Below are 17,830 nucleotides of genomic sequence, written 5' to 3'. Positions count from 1 at the left end.
GAGACTGTCTCTTTTTTTAAGGAATCGGAAAGAAAAATCTTGTTTCCCCCTCTCACCACGACAGCACCCAACCAGAGAGAGGGATCCGCCCCCAGGGACAGGAAACCCAGACTTCAAATTCTGCGGTACGCCCCATCTCCTTCAGTGGTTTCCTGTCCCTGACGGGGGATCCAGTGAGTCTCGGTGAGGCTCAGGAGTCGCGGTGAAAGGGGGGAATGGGAGTCCCAGGTACCCCCAGGTGGCTGCACAGGTCCCCCGCCGAGGCTTACCGGAGGGTGGTCACTCGGCGGCGGTGGAGAGGTGAATGCTGCGAGGTGCAGCGCAGTCTGTGGGTGCGGGCGGACTCCGGCACGCCTCCGATCCGGAGTGGAGGCGTGTGTGTGGAAGGGCGGCTGAGCGCTGGCCTCTTCCTCTGCGATGGTCTTCCCCAAAATGGCGCCGGCTCCACTTCCGGTGAGGACCGGAAGTGACGCGCCGCCCAGCGTCCACATGGGAGATGACGTCAGACGCGGTAATTTTAAAAGGAGATCCCACACAGGAGTCCTGTGTGTTGTTTCTAGCACCCACAGCCAGCCACAGGAGTTGCTCCAGTCGTGGATGAAAACGGAGCTGTATCCTCACCACTGAATAAAATGAGTTCTAATGAAGGTGGTAGAGAGTCGGTGGACACCGCTACGGTAAAGTTTGAGTAGGGGGATAGTCCGCTGATTGGTGAGTGTGGCCTTACCATGCCTTTAAACTGGTTCTGATGATGTCTTATGTGATTCTTATTTTAGAGGGAAGAATCTCGTAAGGGGAAAGCCACTGTAAAGTCTAAGCATCATGCATGTAGAATCTGTGGAGATAATCTGCCTGACTCTTATTTAAAACCTAACTGTGACCAGTGTGTTCAGCGCCTGTTAGCACAAGAGCAGTCGACCTTGTTTGAATCCATGCGTATGCTAATCCAGCAGGAAGTGCGTAGTTCTGTGCAAGAAATAAGGAGATCCCTCAGGTCAGAGAATTCCCCAGGCACTTCCAGGCAACTTGAAGATTCTGGCCCTAGTTCGGGAGAATCATCTGAGTCAGAGGAGGAGGACAGATCAGGCAGACCCCTGTTTCCTATAGAGGATATTGATCATCTAGTAAAATTAGTAAGATCAACTATGGAGTTAGAAGATGAGAAAGAAGAACGCTCTGTAACAGACGTTATGTTCCAGGGTCTAGGAGAAAAGAAGAGAAAGGTTTTTCCTATCCATGAGAATATTTCCTCCCTTATCCAGGCAGAATGGCGCAAGGCAGACAAGAAGGTTTTTATCCCTAGAGCTATGAAGCGGAAGTATCCCTTTCCTGAGAAGGAGACAGAGATTTGGGACAAGGCGCCAAAAGTAGATGTTGCCGTGTCTAAAGTGTCTAGAAAGAGTGCGCTTCCAGTTGAGGATTCAGGTGTGCTTAAAGATCCTATGGATAAGAAGGCAGATGGCTTCTTAAGGCGTTCCTGGGAGGCAGCAGCGGGCGCATTCAAACCCAATGTCGCGGCTACATGCGTTTCTAGGTCTCTTTTTGTTTGGCTTTCCCAGCTGGAGGAGAAGATTAAGGCTGGTGCATCCAGGTCACATCTCATCTCGGAGGTTACCACTGCACAGAAGGCCTCTGCCTTCTTAGCCGATGCCTCGGTGGACGCCTTAAGGTTATCGGCAAGATCGGTAGCCTTATCTAATTCTGCCAGAAGGGCCTTATGGCTGAAAAACTGGACAGGTGACCTCCCATCTAAAAGTCATCTGTGTAGTATTCCCTGTGAAGGGGAATTCTTGTTTGGGTCTGCACTAGACAACATCTTGGAAAAGGCAGCTGACAGGAAGAGAGGTTTTCCTAGTACAAGGCCTCAAGAGAGGAAGTTTTTTCGCCCCTCACGGCGATTTAGATCTCCTCAGAGATCCGGAGACAAGAAGGAGGGGTGGCGACCCTCTAGGAGGTCTAAGGGATTCATGTTTTCCCGGCCTCAGGATTCCAGTAAACGTCCCGGTCAGCAATGACGCCAGGGGTCCTGTGGGGGGAAGGCTCTCCCTGTTCAAGGCGGAGTGGAGCAAGATTTCAGGGAGCAAGTGGATTTTGGGGATCATACAAGATGGCCTAAAATTACCTTTTCTATCCCCTCCCCCACAGCGTTTCAAGATAACCTCAGTGGCCGGAAGAGCAGAAAGACAGGCTCTAGAGACCGAAGTAAGATCCCTATTGGAAAAGGAGGTGCTACGGCAGGTGCCACTGCAGGATCAAGGGACAGGATTTTATTCAACCCTGTTCCTTATAAAGAAACCGGACGGAACATTCCGGACCATTATAAATTTAAAACCACTAAACTGCTACCTAAAAGTGGAAAAGTTCAAGATGGAATCGATAAAGTCAACCGTAAACCTGCTCTTTCAGGATTGTTTTATGGCTTCCATAGACTTAGCGGATGCTTATTACCACGTCCCTATTCATCCGGACAGTCAGAGATTCCTGAGAGTGGCGGTGAGGATGGACGGCAAGATAGAGCACTTCCAATTCAGAGCTCTGCCCTTTGGAGTGGCGATAGCACCGAGAGTTTTCACAAAACTAATATCGGAGGTGGGAGCCTACATACGGAAATATCAGGGCACCTTTGTGCCATATCTGGACGACTTCCTGCTGATAGCAGGTTCGGCAGAAGAGTTGCAGATCTTAATAAAGGTGGTGATGAAGATCCTACATCGCCTGGGCTGGATGGTAAATCTGAAGAAGTCCTCCCTCACTCCGGCCAGATCAAAGATATTTCTCGGCATCACATTAGATTCCACTCAGCAGAGATCTTTCCTTCCTCAGGACAAGGTGGTGAAGATAGTAGCCTCGGTGGAGAGGCTGTACAGACAGCCATCCCCTACCATAAGGGACATTATGAGGACTCTGGGTCTCTTTACAGCGGCAATCCCAGCGGTGTCTTGGGCGATGTATCACGCAAGGCCCTTACAGCTCTTCATGTTGGAGAACTGGAGGGGGGACCAGTCCTCCTTGGACCAGAGGATTACACTTCCTCAACAGATCCTGGATTCCCTGAGATGGTGGCTAAGAGAGGAGAACCTCCAGGCAGGCCGGCCTTGGAGAGAGGAGAACCCTCTATCCATGATTACGGATGCAAGCTCTACGGGTTGGGGAGCCCAGGTCAGGGGCCTCTTATTCCAGGGATCATGGAACGAAGAATCCAGGAAAAAGTCCTCAAATCACAGAGAACTAGAGGCCATCCTGCAGGCGATCAGACAAGCTCTGCCGATGATTCGGGGGACAGACCTGAAGATTGCCTCGGACAATGTCACAGCGGTGGCGTTCGTGAATCGCCAGGGAGGTACCCGAAGCGGGTCCTTAATGAACCTCTCGCATCAGATTCTAGAACTAGCGGAAGCCAATCTAAGATCAATATCGGCGGTTCATATAAGGGGCAAGGACAATCTGCAGGCAGACTTCCTAAGCCGTCATCTCTTACGTCAAGGAGAGTGGTCCCTGAATCGGAGGGTGTTCTCCAAGATAACCAGGCTTTGGGGTCAACCAGAAGTGGATTTATTCGCCACAAGAAAGAACAGACAGGTCAGGCTCTTCTGCTCCCTAGACCCGAGAGACCGATCTTTAAGTCTGGATGCCTTCTCAATCAGGTGGAACTTCAGCCTAGCATATGCATTTCCACCCCTGTCTATTCTTCCAAGGGTTCTGAAGAAGATACGGCAAGACCAAGCCAGAGTTATTCTTATAGCCCCCTTCTGGCCCAGGAGGGCATGGTTCTCAGTATTGAGAGAGCTATCGATATCAGACCCTTGGATCCTCCCAGAGAGTCACGATCTCCTCTCCCAGGGCCCAGTATTCCACCCGCAGATTACGAACCTCCATCTGACGGCCTGGAATTTGAGAGGCGCATCTTGAGGGAAAAAGGCCTCTCGGACAAGGTAATTACAACCCTGCAGAAGAGTAGAAAAGTAGTTACCTCTAGAATCTATTTCAGGGTCTGGAGAGTATTCTCAGATTTTTGTTCCCCAGATAAAATAGACTTAGCTCATCCAAATATAGCTAAGATATTAGATTTCCTGCAAGCAGGATTAGATAAGGGCCTAAAACCTGCCACCCTTAAAGTTCAGATCTCTGCCCTTAGCTCCCTGTTTGAGTCTCCTTTAGCCTCTCATCCCTGGATATCTCGGTTCATAAAAGCGGCATCTCGTATGACCCCCTTTAGGAGATGTACGGTGCCCCCCTGGGACCTCACTCTGGTATTAAATTATCTGATAAGAGATCCTTTTGAGCCCCTGGAGTCTTGTTCACTAAAATGGCTGACCATTAAAGTTGTATTTTTGGTAGCTATCACTTCAGCCCGTAGGGTTGGAGAGATATCGTCTCTGTCATGTAGAGCGCCTTTTCTCAAGATCTTGGATGACAGAGTAGTTCTGATGACAGACCCGGCCTTTTTACCAAAGGTAGTCTCTAGATTCCATAGATCCCAGGAGATCAGGCTCCCATCCTTCTGCAGTAACCCTTCTACAGATAGGGAGAGGGAGTTTAACAAATTAGATGTTAAAAGGGCCATTGAGCTATATTTGGATAGGACTAAAGATTGGAGAAAATCTGATAGTCTTTTTGTTCTTTTTGGTGGCAAGAATAGGGGGCAGAAGGCCTCAGCGGTAGTTATAGCTAGATGGATTAGGCAAGCCATTAGCTCCGCTTATTTAGCAGCCGGTCAGCCGATACCAGAAGGTCTAAAAGCCCATTCCACTAGAGCAGTTTCTTCCTCTTGGGCAGAATTTAGAGAGGTGTCAGTTAATCAGATTTGTCAGGCTGCCACCTGGTCTTCTCCACATACTTTCTATAGGCACTATAGGCTAAATGTAGCAGGTGCACAGGAACTTTCCTTTGGGCGAAGGGTTCTTTCTTCGGTTATCCCTCCCTAAGGATTTCATCTATGTTATTCTCTCTGGTTGGGTGCTGTCGTGGTGAGAGGGGGAAACCGGTAATTACTCACCGGTAATTGTGTTTCCTTGAACCACGACAGCACCCTGGTTATTCCCTCCCTTGTAAATTCTTTTTCACACTTGGGTGTTCAGTGTTGTGTGTGTGTCACAGAGGTGTGAGATTCTCTCATTGAAAGTGATACTGAATGACACGGTGGTCAGAATTAATCAAGAACATTAAGTCCCATACAGTCTCTGTAATCCACTGAAGGAGATGGGGCGTACCGCAGAATTTGAAGTCTGGGTTTCCTGTCCCTGGGGGCGGATCCCTCTCTCTGGTTGGGTGCTGTCGTGGTTCAAGGAAACACAATTACCGGTGAGTAATTACCGGTTTCGTCGTGTCTTTCCCGCCACGGTAGATGCCACTCATACCTGCCACTAAGAGTTTGCTTCATATGCAAAAGAACCACTGATTTAAACAGAACAGAAAATGCCGCAGGGGTTGCTTTTGCTATGGGGCAGTAACAAAATATTCCCGAGTGACATTCACTTTTAGATGACGAGAGAAGAAAGCCCTTGCATTTCTCTTTACATTAGTTTTGTTTGCCTGTAAGGACGGCTTCAGTTTTTTAAACAGTTTTTCAAGAGTAGGGGTTTTCACTTTTGCCTAACGCGTGAAAGTCCCTGTTTGAAAACCGTTGAGTTTCTGTAGTGAAGTGGACATCACATTTGCCACAATTGTCGACGGTGCCCAGTTTGAGACAAGGTGGGAGTGTCGTTTGGAACCAATCAGAAACGCGTTTTGCGACTTTTGAATGACTCAACATTCCTCGCGTTGGTTTATAAATTTGGTTTTGTTTGCGTCTAAAGACCAGTTGAGGTGTTTTCATCGGGTTTCTGTAGTGTAGTGGTTATCACGTTCGCCTCACACGCGAAAGGTCCCCGGTTCGAAACCGGGCAGAAACATGCGATGTTCTACTTTTGAAGACACAAGAGAGAGAAATCTTTTTTCATTGTGTCTTTTCCTCCAAAGTAGCTGCCAGTTATTACTGCGCTCAGTGTTCTCCATCTAGTCTGCTGTACTCAAAGGTCTAGAAGTGAGCAATCAACGTGTTTCTGTAGTGTAGTGGTTAGCACGTTTGCCTAACACGCGAAAGGTCCCCGGTTCGAAACCGGGCAGAAACAAGAGACTGTCTCTTTTTTTAAGGAATCGGAAAGAAAAATCTTGTTTCGTCGTGTCTTTCCCGCCACGGTAGATGCCACTCATACCTGCCACTAAGAGTTTGCTTCATATGCAAAAGAACCACTGATTTAAACAGAACAGAAAATGACGCAGGGGTTGCTTTTGCTATGGGGCAGTAACAAAATATTCCCAAGTGACATTCACTTTTAGATGACGAGAGAAGAAAGCCCTTGCATTTCTCTTTACATTAGTTTTGTTTGCCTGTAAGGACGGCTTCAGTTTTTTAAACAGTTTTTCAAGAGTAGGGGTTTTCACTTTTGCCTAACGCGTGAAAGTCCCTGTTTGAAAACCGTTGAGTTTCTGTAGTGAAGTGGACATCACATTTGCCACAATTGTCGACGGTGCCCAGTTCGAGACAAGGTGGGAGTGTCGTTTGGAACCAATCAGAAACGCGTTTTGCGACTTTTGAATGACTCAACATTCCTTGCGTTGGTTTATAAATTTGGTTTTGTTTGCGTCTAAAGACCAGTTGAGGTTTTTTCATCGGGTTTCTGTAGTGTAGTGGTTATCACGTTCGCCTCACACGCGAAAGGTCCCCGGTTCGAAACCGGGCAGAAACATGAGATGTTCTACTTTTGAAGACACAAGAGAGAGAAATCTTTTTTCATTGTGTCTTTTCCTCCAAAGTAGCTGCCAGTTATTACTGCGCTCAGTGTTCTCCATCTAGTCTGCTGTACTCAAAAGTCTAGAAGTGAGCAGTCAACGTGTTTCTGTAGTGTAGTGGTTATTACGTTCGCCTAACACGCGAAAGGTCCCCGGTTCGAAACCGGGCAGAAACAAGAGACTGTCTCTTTTTTTAAGGAATCGGAAAAAAAAATCTTGTTTCGTCGTGTCTTTCCCGCCACGGTAGATGCCACTCATACCTGCCACTAAGAGTTTGCTTCATATGCAAAAGAACCACTGATTTAAACAGAACAGAAAATGACGCAGGGGTTGCTTTTGCTATGGGGCAGTAACAAAATATTCCCGAGTGACATTCACTTTTAGATGACGAGAGAAGAAAGCCCTTGCATTTCTCTTTACATTAGTTTTGTTTGCCTGTAAGGACGGCTTCAGTTTTTTAAACAGTTTTTCAAGAGTAGGGGTTTTCACTTCTGCCTAACGCGTGAAAGTCCCTGTTTGAAAACCGTTGAGTTTCTGTAGTGAAGTGGACATCACATTTGCCACAATTGTCGACGGTGCCCAGTTCGAGACAAGGTGGGAGTGTCGTTTGGAACCAATCAGAAACGCGTTTTGCGACTTTTGAATGACTCAACATTCCTCGCGTTGGTTTATAAATTTGGTTTTGTTTGCGTCTAAAGACCAGTTGAGGTGTTTTCATCGGGTTTCTGTAGTGTAGTGGTTATCACGTTCGCCTCACACGCGAAAGGTCCCCGGTTCGAAACCGGGCAGAAACATGAGATGTTCTACTTTTGAAGACACAAGAGAGAGAAATCTTTTTTCATTGTGTCTTTTCCTCCAAAGTAGCTGCCAGTTATTACTGCGCTCAGTGTTCTCCATCTAGTCTGCTGTACTCAAAGGTCTAGAAGTGAGCAGTCAACGTGTTTCTGTAGTGTAGTGGTTATCACGTTCGCCTAACACGCGAAAGGTCCCTGGTTCGAAACCGGGCAGAAACAAGAGACTGTCTCTTTTTTTTAAGGAATCAGAAAGAAAAATCTTGTTTCGTCGTGTCTTTCCCGCCACGGTAGATGCCACTCATACCTGCCACTAAGAGTTTGCTTCATATGCAAAAGAACCACTGATTTAAACAGAACAGAAAATGACGCAGGGGTTGCTTTTGCTATGGGGCAGTAACAAAATATTCCCGAGTGACATTCACTTTTAGATGACGAGAGAAGAAAGCCCTTGCATTTCTCTTTACATTAGTTTTGTTTGCCTGTAAGGACGGCTTCAGTTTTTTAAACAGTTTTTCAAGAGTAGGGGTTTTCACTTTTGCCTAACGCGTGAAAGTCCCTGTTTGAAAACCGTTGAGTTTCTGTAGTGAAGTGGACATCACATTTGCCACAATTGTCGATGGTGCCCAGTTCGAGACAAGGTGGGAGTGTCGTTTGGAACCAATCAGAAACGCGTTTTGCGACTTTTGAATGACTCAACATTCCTCGCGTTGGTTTATAAATTTGGTTTTGTTTGCGTCTAAAGACCAGTTGAGGTGTTTTCATCGGGTTTCTGTAGTGTAGTGGTTATCACGTTCGCCTCACACGCGAAAGGTCCCCGGTTCGAAACCGGGCAGAAACATGAGATGTTCTACTTTTGAAGACACAAGAGAGAGAAATCTTTTTTCATTGTGTCTTTTCCTCCAAAGTAGCTGCCAGTTATTACTGCGCTCAGTGTTCTCCATCTAGTCTGCTGTACTCAAAAGTCTAGAAGTGAGCAGTCAACATGTTTCTGTAGTGTAGTGGTTATTACGTTCGCCTAACACGCGAAAGGTCCCCGGTTCGAAACCGGGCAGAAACAAGAGACTGTCTCTTTTTTTAAGGAATCGGAAAAAAAAATCTTGTTTCGTCGTGTCTTTCCCGCCACGGTAGATGCCACTCATACCTGCCACTAAGAGTTTGCTTCATATGCAAAAGAACCACTGATTTAAACAGAACAGAAAATGACGCAGGGGTTGCTTTTGCTATGGGGCAGTAACAAAATATTCCCGAGTGACATTCACTTTTAGATGACGAGAGAAGAAAGCCCTTGCATTTCTCTTTACATTAGTTTTGTTTGCCTGTAAGGACGGCTTCAGTTTTTTAAACAGTTTTTCAAGAGTAGGGGTTTTCACTTCTGCCTAACGCGTGAAAGTCCCTGTTTGAAAACCGTTGAGTTTCTGTAGTGAAGTGGACATCACATTTGCCACAATTGTCGACGGTGCCCAGTTCGAGACAAGGTGGGAGTGTCGTTTGGAACCAATCAGAAACGCGTTTTGCGACTTTTGAATGACTCAACATTCCTCGCGTTGGTTTATAAATTTGGTTTTGTTTGCGTCTAAAGACCAGTTGAGGTGTTTTCATCGGGTTTCTGTAGTGTAGTGGTTATCACGTTCGCCTCACACGCGAAAGGTCCCCGGTTCGAAACCGGGCAGAAACATGAGATGTTCTACTTTTGAAGACACAAGAGAGAGAAATCTTTTTTCATTGTGTCTTTTCCTCCAAAGTAGCTGCCAGTTATTACTGCGCTCAGTGTTCTCCATCTAGTCTGCTGTACTCAAAGGTCTAGAAGTGAGCAGTCAACGTGTTTCTGTAGTGTAGTGGTTATCACGTTCGCCTAACACGCGAAAGGTCCCTGGTTCGAAACCGGGCAGAAACAAGAGACTGTCTCTTTTTTTTAAGGAATCAGAAAGAAAAATCTTGTTTCGTCGTGTCTTTCCCGCCACGGTAGATGCCACTCATACCTGCCACTAAGAGTTTGCTTCATATGCAAAAGAACCACTGATTTAAACAGAACAGAAAATGACGCAGGGGTTGCTTTTGCTATGGGGCAGTAACAAAATATTCCCGAGTGACATTCACTTTTAGATGACGAGAGAAGAAAGCCCTTGCATTTCTCTTTACATTAGTTTTGTTTGCCTGTAAGGACGGCTTCAGTTTTTTAAACAGTTTTTCAAGAGTAGGGGTTTTCACTTTTGCCTAACGCGTGAAAGTCCCTGTTTGAAAACCGTTGAGTTTCTGTAGTGAAGTGGACATCACATTTGCCACAATTGTCGATGGTGCCCAGTTCGAGACAAGGTGGGAGTGTCGTTTGGAACCAATCAGAAACGCGTTTTGCGACTTTTGAATGACTCAACATTCCTCGCGTTGGTTTATAAATTTGGTTTTGTTTGCGTCTAAAGACCAGTTGAGGTGTTTTCATCGGGTTTCTGTAGTGTAGTGGTTATCACGTTCGCCTCACACGCGAAAGGTCCCCGGTTCGAAACCGGGCAGAAACATGAGATGTTCTACTTTTGAAGACACAAGAGAGAGAAATCTTTTTTCATTGTGTCTTTTCCTCCAAAGTAGCTGCCAGTTATTACTGCGCTCAGTGTTCTCCATCTAGTCTGCTGTACTCAAAGGTCTAGAAGTGAGCAGTCAACGTGTTTCTGTAGTGTAGTGGTTATCACGTTCGACTAACACGCGAAAGGTTCCCGGTTCGAAACCGGGCAGAAACAAGAGACTGTCTCTTTTTTTTAAGGAATCGGAAAGAAAAATCTTGTTTCGACGTGTCTTTCCCGCCACGGTAGATGCCACTCATACCTGCCACTAAGAGTTTGCTTCATATGCAAAAGAACCACTGATTTAAACAGAACAGAAAATGACGCAGGGGTTGCTTTTGCTATGGGGCAGTAACAAAATATTCCCGAGTGACATTCACTTTTAGATGACGAGAGAAGAAAGCCCTTGCATTTCTCTTTACATTAGTTTTGTTTGCCTGTAAGGACGGCTTCAGTTTTTTAAACAGTTTTTCAAGAGTAGGGGTTTTCACTTTTGCCTAACGCGTGAAAGTCCCTGTTTGAAAACCGTTGAGTTTCTGTAGTGAAGTGGACATCACATTTGCCACAATTGTCGACGGTGCCCAGTTCGAGACAAGGTGGGAGTGTCGTTTGGAACCAATCAGAAACGCGTTTTGCGACTTTTGAATGACTCAACATTCCTCGCGTTGGTTTATAAATTTGGTTTTGTTTGCGTCTAAAGACCAGTTGAGGTGTTTTCATCGGGTTTCTGTAGTGTAGTGGTTATCACGTTCGCCTCACACGCGAAAGGTCCCCGGTTCGAAACCGGGCAGAAACATGAGATGTTCTACTTTTGAAGACACAAGAGAGAGAAATCTTTTTTCATTGTGTCTTTTCCTCCAAAGTAGCTGCCAGTTATTACTGCGCTCAGTATTCTCCATCTAGTCTGCTGTACTCAAAGGTCTAGAAGTGAGCAGTCAACGTGTTTCTGTAGTGTAGTGGTTATCACGTTCGCCTAACACGCGAAAGGTCCCCGGTACGAAACCGGGCAGAAAAAAGAGACTGTCTCTTTTTTTAAGGAATCGGAAAGAAAAATCTTGTTTCGTCGTGTCTTTCCCGCCACGGTAGATGCCACTCATACCTGCCACTAAGAGTTTGCTTCATATGCAAAAGAACCACTGATTTAAACAGAACAGAAAATGACGCAGGGGTTGCTTTTGCTATGGGGCAGTAACAAAATATTCCCGAGTGACATTCACTTTTAGATGACGAGAGAAGAAAGCCCTTGCATTTCTCTTTACATTAGTTTTGTTTGCCTGTAAGGACGGCTTCAGTTTTTTAAACAGTTTTTCAAGAGTAGGGGTTTTCACTTTTGCCTAACGCGTGAAAGTCCCTGTTTGAAAACCGTTGAGTTTCTGTAGTGAAGTGGACATCACATTTGCCACAATTGTCGACGGTGCCCAGTTCGAGACAAGGTGGGAGTGTCGTTTGGAACCAATCAGAAACGCGTTTTGCGACTTTTGAATGACTCAACATTCCTCGCGTTGGTTTATAAATTTGGTTTTGTTTGCGTCTAAAGACCAGTTGAGGTGTTTTCATCGGGTTTCTGTAGTGTAGTGGTTATCACGTTCGCCTCACACGCGAAAGGTCCCCGGTTCGAAACCGGGTAGAAACATGAGATGTTCTACTTTTGAAGACACAAGAGAGAGAAATCTTTTTTCATTGTGTCTTTTCCTCCAAAGTAGCTGCCAGTTATTACTGCGCTCAGTGTTCTCCATCTAGTCTGCTGTACTCAAAGGTCTAGAAGTGAGCAGTCAACGTGTTTCTGTAGTGTAGTGGTTATCACGTTCGCCTAACACGCGAAAGGTCCCCGGTTCGAAACCGGGCAGAAACAAGAGACTGTCTCTTTTTTTTAAGGAATCGGAAAGAAAAATCTTGTTTCGTCGTGTCTTTCCCGCCACGGTAGATGCCACTCATACCTGCCACTAAGAGTTTGCTTCATATGCAAAAGAACCACTGATTTAAACAGAACAGAAAATGACGCAGGGGTTGCTTTTGCTATGGGGCAGTAACAAAATATTCCCGAGTGACATTCACTTTTAGATGACGAGAGAAGAAAGCCCTTGCATTTCTCTTTACATTAGTTTTGTTTGCCTGTAAGGACGGCTTCAGTTTTTTAAACAGTTTTTCAAGAGTAGGGGTTTTCACTTTTGCCTAACGCGTGAAAGTCCCTGTTTGAAAACCGTTGAGTTTCTGTAGTGAAGTGGACATCACATTTGCCACAATTGTCGACGGTGCCCAGTTTGAGACAAGGTGGAAGTGTCGTTTGGAACCAATCAGAAACGCGTTTTGCGACTTTTGAATGACTCAACATTCCTCGCGTTGGTTTATAAATTTGGTTTTGTTTGCGTCTAAAGACCAGTTGAGGTGTTTTCATCGGGTTTCTGTAGTGTAGTGGTTATCACGTTCGCCTCACACGCGAAAGGTCCCCGGTTCGAAACCGGGCAGAAACATGCGATGTTCTACTTTTGAAGACACAAGAGAGAGAAATCTTTTTTCATTGTGTCTTTTCCTCCAAAGTAGCTGCCAGTTATTACTGCGCTCAGTGTTCTCCATCTAGTCTGCTGTACTCAAAGGTCTAGAAGTGAGCAGTCAACGTGTTTCTGTAGTGTAGTGGTTAGCACGTTTGCCTAACACGCGAAAGGTCCCCGGTTCGAAACCGGGCAGAAACAAGAGACTGTCTCTTTTTTTAAGGAATCGGAAAGAAAAATCTTGTTTCGTCGTGTCTTTCCCGCCACGGTAGATGCCACTCATACCTGCCACTAAGAGTTTGCTTCATATGCAAAAGAACCACTGATTTAAACAGAACAGAAAATGACGCAGGGGTTGCTTTTGCTATGGGGCAGTAACAAAATATTCCCAAGTGACATTCACTTTTAGATGACGAGAGAAGAAAGCCCTTGCATTTCTCTTTACATTAGTTTTGTTTGCCTGTAAGGACGGCTTCAGTTTTTTAAACAGTTTTTCAAGAGTAGGGGTTTTCACTTTTGCCTAACGCGTGAAAGTCCCTGTTTGAAAACCGTTGAGTTTCTGTAGTGAAGTGGACATCACATTTGCCACAATTGTCGACGGTGCCCAGTTCGAGACAAGGTGGGAGTGTCGTTTGGAACCAATCAGAAACGCGTTTTGCGACTTTTGAATGACTCAACATTCCTTGCGTTGGTTTATAAATTTGGTTTTGTTTGCGTCTAAAGACCAGTTGAGGTTTTTTCATCGGGTTTCTGTAGTGTAGTGGTTATCACGTTCGCCTCACACGCGAAAGGTCCCCGGTTCGAAACCGGGCAGAAACATGAGATGTTCTACTTTTGAAGACACAAGAGAGAGAAATCTTTTTTCATTGTGTCTTTTCCTCCAAAGTAGCTGCCAGTTATTACTGCGCTCAGTGTTCTCCATCTAGTCTGCTGTACTCAAAAGTCTAGAAGTGAGCAGTCAACGTGTTTCTGTAGTGTAGTGGTTATTACGTTCGCCTAACACGCGAAAGGTCCCCGGTTCGAAACCGGGCAGAAACAAGAGACTGTCTCTTTTTTTAAGGAATCGGAAAAAAAAATCTTGTTTCGTCGTGTCTTTCCCGCCACGGTAGATGCCACTCATACCTGCCACTAAGAGTTTGCTTCATATGCAAAAGAACCACTGATTTAAACAGAACAGAAAATGACGCAGGGGTTGCTTTTGCTATGGGGCAGTAACAAAATATTCTCGAGTGACATTCACTTTTAGATGACGAGAGAAGAAAGCCCTTGCATTTCTCTTTACATTAGTTTTGTTTGCCTGTAAGGACGGCTTCAGTTTTTTAAACAGTTTTTCAAGAGTAGGGGTTTTCACTTTTGCCTAACGCGTGAAAGTCCCTGTTTGAAAACCGTTGAGTTTCTGTAGTGAAGTGGACATCACATTTGCCACAATTGTCGACGGTGCCCAGTTCGAGACAAGGTGGGAGTGTCGTTTGGAACCAATCAGAAACGCGTTTTGCGACTTTTGAATGACTCAACATTCCTCGCGTTGGTTTATAAATTTGGTTTTGTTTGCGTCTAAAGACCAGTTGAGGTGTTTTCATCGGGTTTCTGTAGTGTAGTGGTTATCACGTTCGCCTCACACGCGAAAGGTCCCCGGTTCGAAACCGGGCAGAAACATGAGATGTTCTACTTTTGAAGACACAAGAGAGAGAAATCTTTTTTCATTGTGTCTTTTCCTCCAAAGTAGCTGCCAGTTATTACTGCGCTCAGTATTCTCCATCTAGTCTGCTGTACTCAAAGGTCTAGAAGTGAGCAGTCAACGTGTTTCTGTAGTGTAGTGGTTATCACGTTCGCCTAACACGCGAAAGGTCCCCGGTACGAAACCGGGCAGAAAAAAGAGACTGTCTCTTTTTTTAAGGAATCGGAAAGAAAAATCTTGTTTCGTCGTGTCTTTCCCGCCACGGTAGATGCCACTCATACCTGCCACTAAGAGTTTGCTTCATATGCAAAAGAACCACTGATTTAAACAGAACAGAAAATGACGCAGGGGTTGCTTTTGCTATGGGGCAGTAACAAAATATTCCCGAGTGACATTCACTTTTAGATGACGAGAGAAGAAAGCCCTTGCATTTCTCTTTACATTAGTTTTGTTTGCCTGTAAGGACGGCTTCAGTTTTTTAAACAGTTTTTCAAGAGTAGGGGTTTTCACTTTTGCCTAACGCGTGAAAGTCCCTGTTTGAAAACCGTTGAGTTTCTGTAGTGAAGTGGACATCACATTTGCCACAATTGTCGACGGTGCCCAGTTCGAGACAAGGTGGGAGTGTCGTTTGGAACCAATCAGAAACGCGTTTTGCGACTTTTGAATGACTCAACATTCCTCGCGTTGGTTTATAAATTTGGTTTTGTTTGCGTCTAAAGACCAGTTGAGGTGTTTTCATCGGGTTTCTGTAGTGTAGTGGTTATCACGTTCGCCTCACACGCGAAAGGTCCCCGGTTCGAAACCGGGCAGAAACATGAGATGTTCTACTTTTGAAGACACAAGAGAGAGAAATCTTTTTTCATTGTGTCTTTTCCTCCAAAGTAGCTGCCAGTTATTACTGCGCTCAGTGTTCTCCATCTAGTCTGCTGTACTCAAAGGTCTAGAAGTGAGCAGTCAACGTGTTTCTGTAGTGTAGTGGTTATCACGTTCGCCTAACACGCGAAAGGTCCCCGGTTCGAAACCGGGCAGAAACAAGAGACTGTCTCTTTTTTTTAAGGAATCGGAAAGAAAAATCTTGTTTCGTCGTGTCTTTCCCGCCACGGTAGATGCCACTCATACCTGCCACTAAGAGTTTGCTTCATATGCAAAAGAACCACTGATTTAAACAGAACAGAAAATGACGCAGGGGTTGCTTTTGCTATGGGGCAGTAACAAAATATTCCCGAGTGACATTCACTTTTAGATGACGAGAGAAGAAAGCCCTTGCATTTCTCTTTACATTAGTTTTGTTTGCCTGTAAGGACGGCTTCAGTTTTTTAAACAGTTTTTCAAGAGTAGGGGTTTTCACTTTTGCCTAACGCGTGAAAGTCCCTGTTTGAAAACCGTTGAGTTTCTGTAGTGAAGTGGACATCACATTTGCCACAATTGTCGACGGTGCCCAGTTCGAGACAAGGTGGGAGTGTCGTTTGGTTTATAAATTTGGTTTTGTTTGCGTCTAAAGACCAGTTGAGGTTTTTTCATCGGGTTTCTGTAGTGTAGTGGTTATCACGTTCGCCTCACACGCGAAAGGTCCCCGGTTCGAAACCGGGCAGAAACATGAGATGTTCTACTTTTGAAGACACAAGAGAGAGGAATCTTTTTTCATTGTGTCTTTTCCTCCAAAGTAGCTGCCAGTTATTACTGCGCTCAGTGTTCTCCATCTAGTCTGCTGTACTCAAAGGTCTAGAAGTGAGCAGTCAACGTGTTTCTGTAGTGTAGTGGTTATCACGTTCGCCTAACACGCGAAAGGTCCCCGGTTCGAAACCGGGCAGAAACAAGAGACTGTCCCTTTTTTTAAGGAATCGGAAAGAAAAATCTTGTTTCGTCGTGTCTTTCCCGCCACGGTAGATGCCACTCATACCTGCCACTAAGAGTTTGCTTCATATGCAAAAGAACCACTGATTTAAACAGAACAGAAAATGACGCAGGGGTTGCTTTTGCTATGGGGCAGTAACAAAATATTCCCGAGTGACATTCACTTTTAGATGACGAGAGAAGAAAGCCCTTGCATTTCTCTTTACATTAGTTTTGTTTGCCTGTAAGGACGGCTTCAGTTTTTTAAACAGTTTTTCAAGAGTAGGGGTTTTCACTTTTGCCTAACGCGTGAAAGTCCCTGTTTGAAAACCGTTGAGTTTCTGTAGTGAAGTGGACATCACATTTGCCACAATTGTCGACGGTGCCCAGTTCGAGACAAGGTGGGAGTGTCGTTTGGAACCAATCAGAAACGCGTTTTGCGACTTTTGAATGACTCAACATTCCTTGCGTTGGTTTATAAATTTGGTTTTGTTTGCGTCTAAAGACCAGTTGAGGTTTTTTCATCGGGTTTCTGTAGTGTAGTGGTTATCACGTTCGCCTCACACGCGAAAGGTCCCCGGTTCGAAACCGGGCAGAAACATGAGATGTTCTACTTTTGAAGACACAAGAGAGAGAAATCTTTTTTCATTGTGTCTTTTCCTCCAAAGTAGCTGCCAGTTATTACTGCGCTCAGTGTTCTCCATCTAGTCTGCTGTACTCAAAAGTCTAGAAGTGAGCAGTCAACGTGTTTCTGTAGTGTAGTGGTTATTACGTTCGCCTAACACGCGAAAGGTCCCCGGTTCGAAACCGGGCAGAAACAAGAGACTGTCTCTTTTTTTAAGGAATCGGAAAAAAAAATCTTGTTTCGTCGTGTCTTTCCCGCCACGGTAGATGCCACTCATACCTGCCACTAAGAGTTTGCTTCATATGCAAAAGAACCACTGATTTAAACAGAACAGAAAATGACGCAGGGGTTGCTTTTGCTATGGGGCAGTAACAAAATATTCTCGAGTGACATTCACTTTTAGATGACGAGAGAAGAAAGCCCTTGCATTTCTCTTTACATTAGTTTTGTTTGCCTGTAAGGACGGCTTCAGTTTTTTAAACAGTTTTTCAAGAGTAGGGGTTTTCACTTTTGCCTAACGCGTGAAAGTCCCTGTTTGAAAACCGTTGAGTTTCTGTAGTGAAGTGGACATCACATTTGCCACAATTGTCGACGGTGCCCAGTTCGAGACAAGGTGGGAGTGTCGTTTGGAACCAATCAGAAACGCGTTTTGCGACTTTTGAATGACTCAACATTCCTCGCGTTGGTTTATAAATTTGGTTTTGTTTGCGTCTAAAGACCAGTTGAGGTGTTTTCATCGGGTTTCTGTAGTGTAGTGGTTATCACGTTCGCCTCACACGCGAAAGGTCCCCGGTTCGAAACCGGGCAGAAACATGAGATGTTCTACTTTTGAAGACACAAGAGAGAGAAATCTTTTTTCATTGTGTCTTTTCCTCCAAAGTAGCTGCCAGTTATTACTGCGCTCAGTATTCTCCATCTAGTCTGCTGTACTCAAAGGTCTAGAAGTGAGCAGTCAACGTGTTTCTGTAGTGTAGTGGTTATCACGTTCGCCTAACACGCGAAAGGTCCCCGGTACGAAACCGGGCAGAAAAAAGAGACTGTCTCTTTTTTTAAGGAATCGGAAAGAAAAATCTTGTTTCGTCGTG

General features: G+C 45.2%; 19 non-coding genes across 19 annotated transcripts; all 19 read left to right on the top strand.

Moving 5' to 3' along the window:
• Positions 1 to 5,818: 5,818 nt before the first annotated feature.
• TRNAV-CAC (transfer RNA valine (anticodon CAC)) lies at positions 5,819 to 5,891 on the top strand. Its single transcript has one exon. It is a non-coding gene; the product is annotated as a tRNA-Val (tRNA).
• Positions 5,892 to 6,655: 764 nt separating this feature from the next.
• On the top strand, positions 6,656 to 6,728 carry TRNAV-CAC (transfer RNA valine (anticodon CAC)). Its single transcript has one exon. It is a non-coding gene; the product is annotated as a tRNA-Val (tRNA).
• Positions 6,729 to 7,492: 764 nt separating this feature from the next.
• TRNAV-CAC (transfer RNA valine (anticodon CAC)) lies at positions 7,493 to 7,565 on the top strand. The gene has a single exon. It is a non-coding gene; the product is annotated as a tRNA-Val (tRNA).
• Positions 7,566 to 7,711: 146 nt separating this feature from the next.
• On the top strand, positions 7,712 to 7,784 carry TRNAV-AAC (transfer RNA valine (anticodon AAC)). The gene has a single exon. It is a non-coding gene; the product is annotated as a tRNA-Val (tRNA).
• A 546-nt stretch (positions 7,785 to 8,330) lies between these two features.
• TRNAV-CAC (transfer RNA valine (anticodon CAC)) lies at positions 8,331 to 8,403 on the top strand. Its single transcript has one exon. It is a non-coding gene; the product is annotated as a tRNA-Val (tRNA).
• A 764-nt stretch (positions 8,404 to 9,167) lies between these two features.
• On the top strand, positions 9,168 to 9,240 carry TRNAV-CAC (transfer RNA valine (anticodon CAC)). The gene has a single exon. It is a non-coding gene; the product is annotated as a tRNA-Val (tRNA).
• Positions 9,241 to 9,386: 146 nt separating this feature from the next.
• TRNAV-AAC (transfer RNA valine (anticodon AAC)) lies at positions 9,387 to 9,459 on the top strand. The gene has a single exon. It is a non-coding gene; the product is annotated as a tRNA-Val (tRNA).
• Positions 9,460 to 10,005: 546 nt separating this feature from the next.
• Positions 10,006 to 10,078, top strand: TRNAV-CAC (transfer RNA valine (anticodon CAC)). Its single transcript has one exon. It is a non-coding gene; the product is annotated as a tRNA-Val (tRNA).
• Positions 10,079 to 10,843: 765 nt separating this feature from the next.
• On the top strand, positions 10,844 to 10,916 carry TRNAV-CAC (transfer RNA valine (anticodon CAC)). Its single transcript has one exon. It is a non-coding gene; the product is annotated as a tRNA-Val (tRNA).
• A 983-nt stretch (positions 10,917 to 11,899) lies between these two features.
• TRNAV-AAC (transfer RNA valine (anticodon AAC)) lies at positions 11,900 to 11,972 on the top strand. Its single transcript has one exon. It is a non-coding gene; the product is annotated as a tRNA-Val (tRNA).
• Positions 11,973 to 12,518: 546 nt separating this feature from the next.
• TRNAV-CAC (transfer RNA valine (anticodon CAC)) lies at positions 12,519 to 12,591 on the top strand. Its single transcript has one exon. It is a non-coding gene; the product is annotated as a tRNA-Val (tRNA).
• Positions 12,592 to 13,355: 764 nt separating this feature from the next.
• TRNAV-CAC (transfer RNA valine (anticodon CAC)) lies at positions 13,356 to 13,428 on the top strand. The gene has a single exon. It is a non-coding gene; the product is annotated as a tRNA-Val (tRNA).
• Positions 13,429 to 14,192: 764 nt separating this feature from the next.
• TRNAV-CAC (transfer RNA valine (anticodon CAC)) lies at positions 14,193 to 14,265 on the top strand. The gene has a single exon. It is a non-coding gene; the product is annotated as a tRNA-Val (tRNA).
• A 764-nt stretch (positions 14,266 to 15,029) lies between these two features.
• Positions 15,030 to 15,102, top strand: TRNAV-CAC (transfer RNA valine (anticodon CAC)). Its single transcript has one exon. It is a non-coding gene; the product is annotated as a tRNA-Val (tRNA).
• A 146-nt stretch (positions 15,103 to 15,248) lies between these two features.
• On the top strand, positions 15,249 to 15,321 carry TRNAV-AAC (transfer RNA valine (anticodon AAC)). The gene has a single exon. It is a non-coding gene; the product is annotated as a tRNA-Val (tRNA).
• Positions 15,322 to 15,811: 490 nt separating this feature from the next.
• Positions 15,812 to 15,884, top strand: TRNAV-CAC (transfer RNA valine (anticodon CAC)). The gene has a single exon. It is a non-coding gene; the product is annotated as a tRNA-Val (tRNA).
• Positions 15,885 to 16,030: 146 nt separating this feature from the next.
• On the top strand, positions 16,031 to 16,103 carry TRNAV-AAC (transfer RNA valine (anticodon AAC)). The gene has a single exon. It is a non-coding gene; the product is annotated as a tRNA-Val (tRNA).
• Positions 16,104 to 16,648: 545 nt separating this feature from the next.
• TRNAV-CAC (transfer RNA valine (anticodon CAC)) lies at positions 16,649 to 16,721 on the top strand. The gene has a single exon. It is a non-coding gene; the product is annotated as a tRNA-Val (tRNA).
• Positions 16,722 to 17,485: 764 nt separating this feature from the next.
• Positions 17,486 to 17,558, top strand: TRNAV-CAC (transfer RNA valine (anticodon CAC)). The gene has a single exon. It is a non-coding gene; the product is annotated as a tRNA-Val (tRNA).
• The last annotated feature ends 272 nt before the right edge of the window (positions 17,559 to 17,830 follow it).

The sequence above is a fragment of the Engystomops pustulosus genome, chromosome 6 (genome assembly GCF_040894005.1).
Source record: "Engystomops pustulosus chromosome 6, aEngPut4.maternal, whole genome shotgun sequence".
Taxonomy (NCBI): domain Eukaryota; kingdom Metazoa; phylum Chordata; class Amphibia; order Anura; family Leptodactylidae; genus Engystomops; species Engystomops pustulosus.
This window is presented reverse-complemented; position numbering and strand designations above follow the sequence as displayed.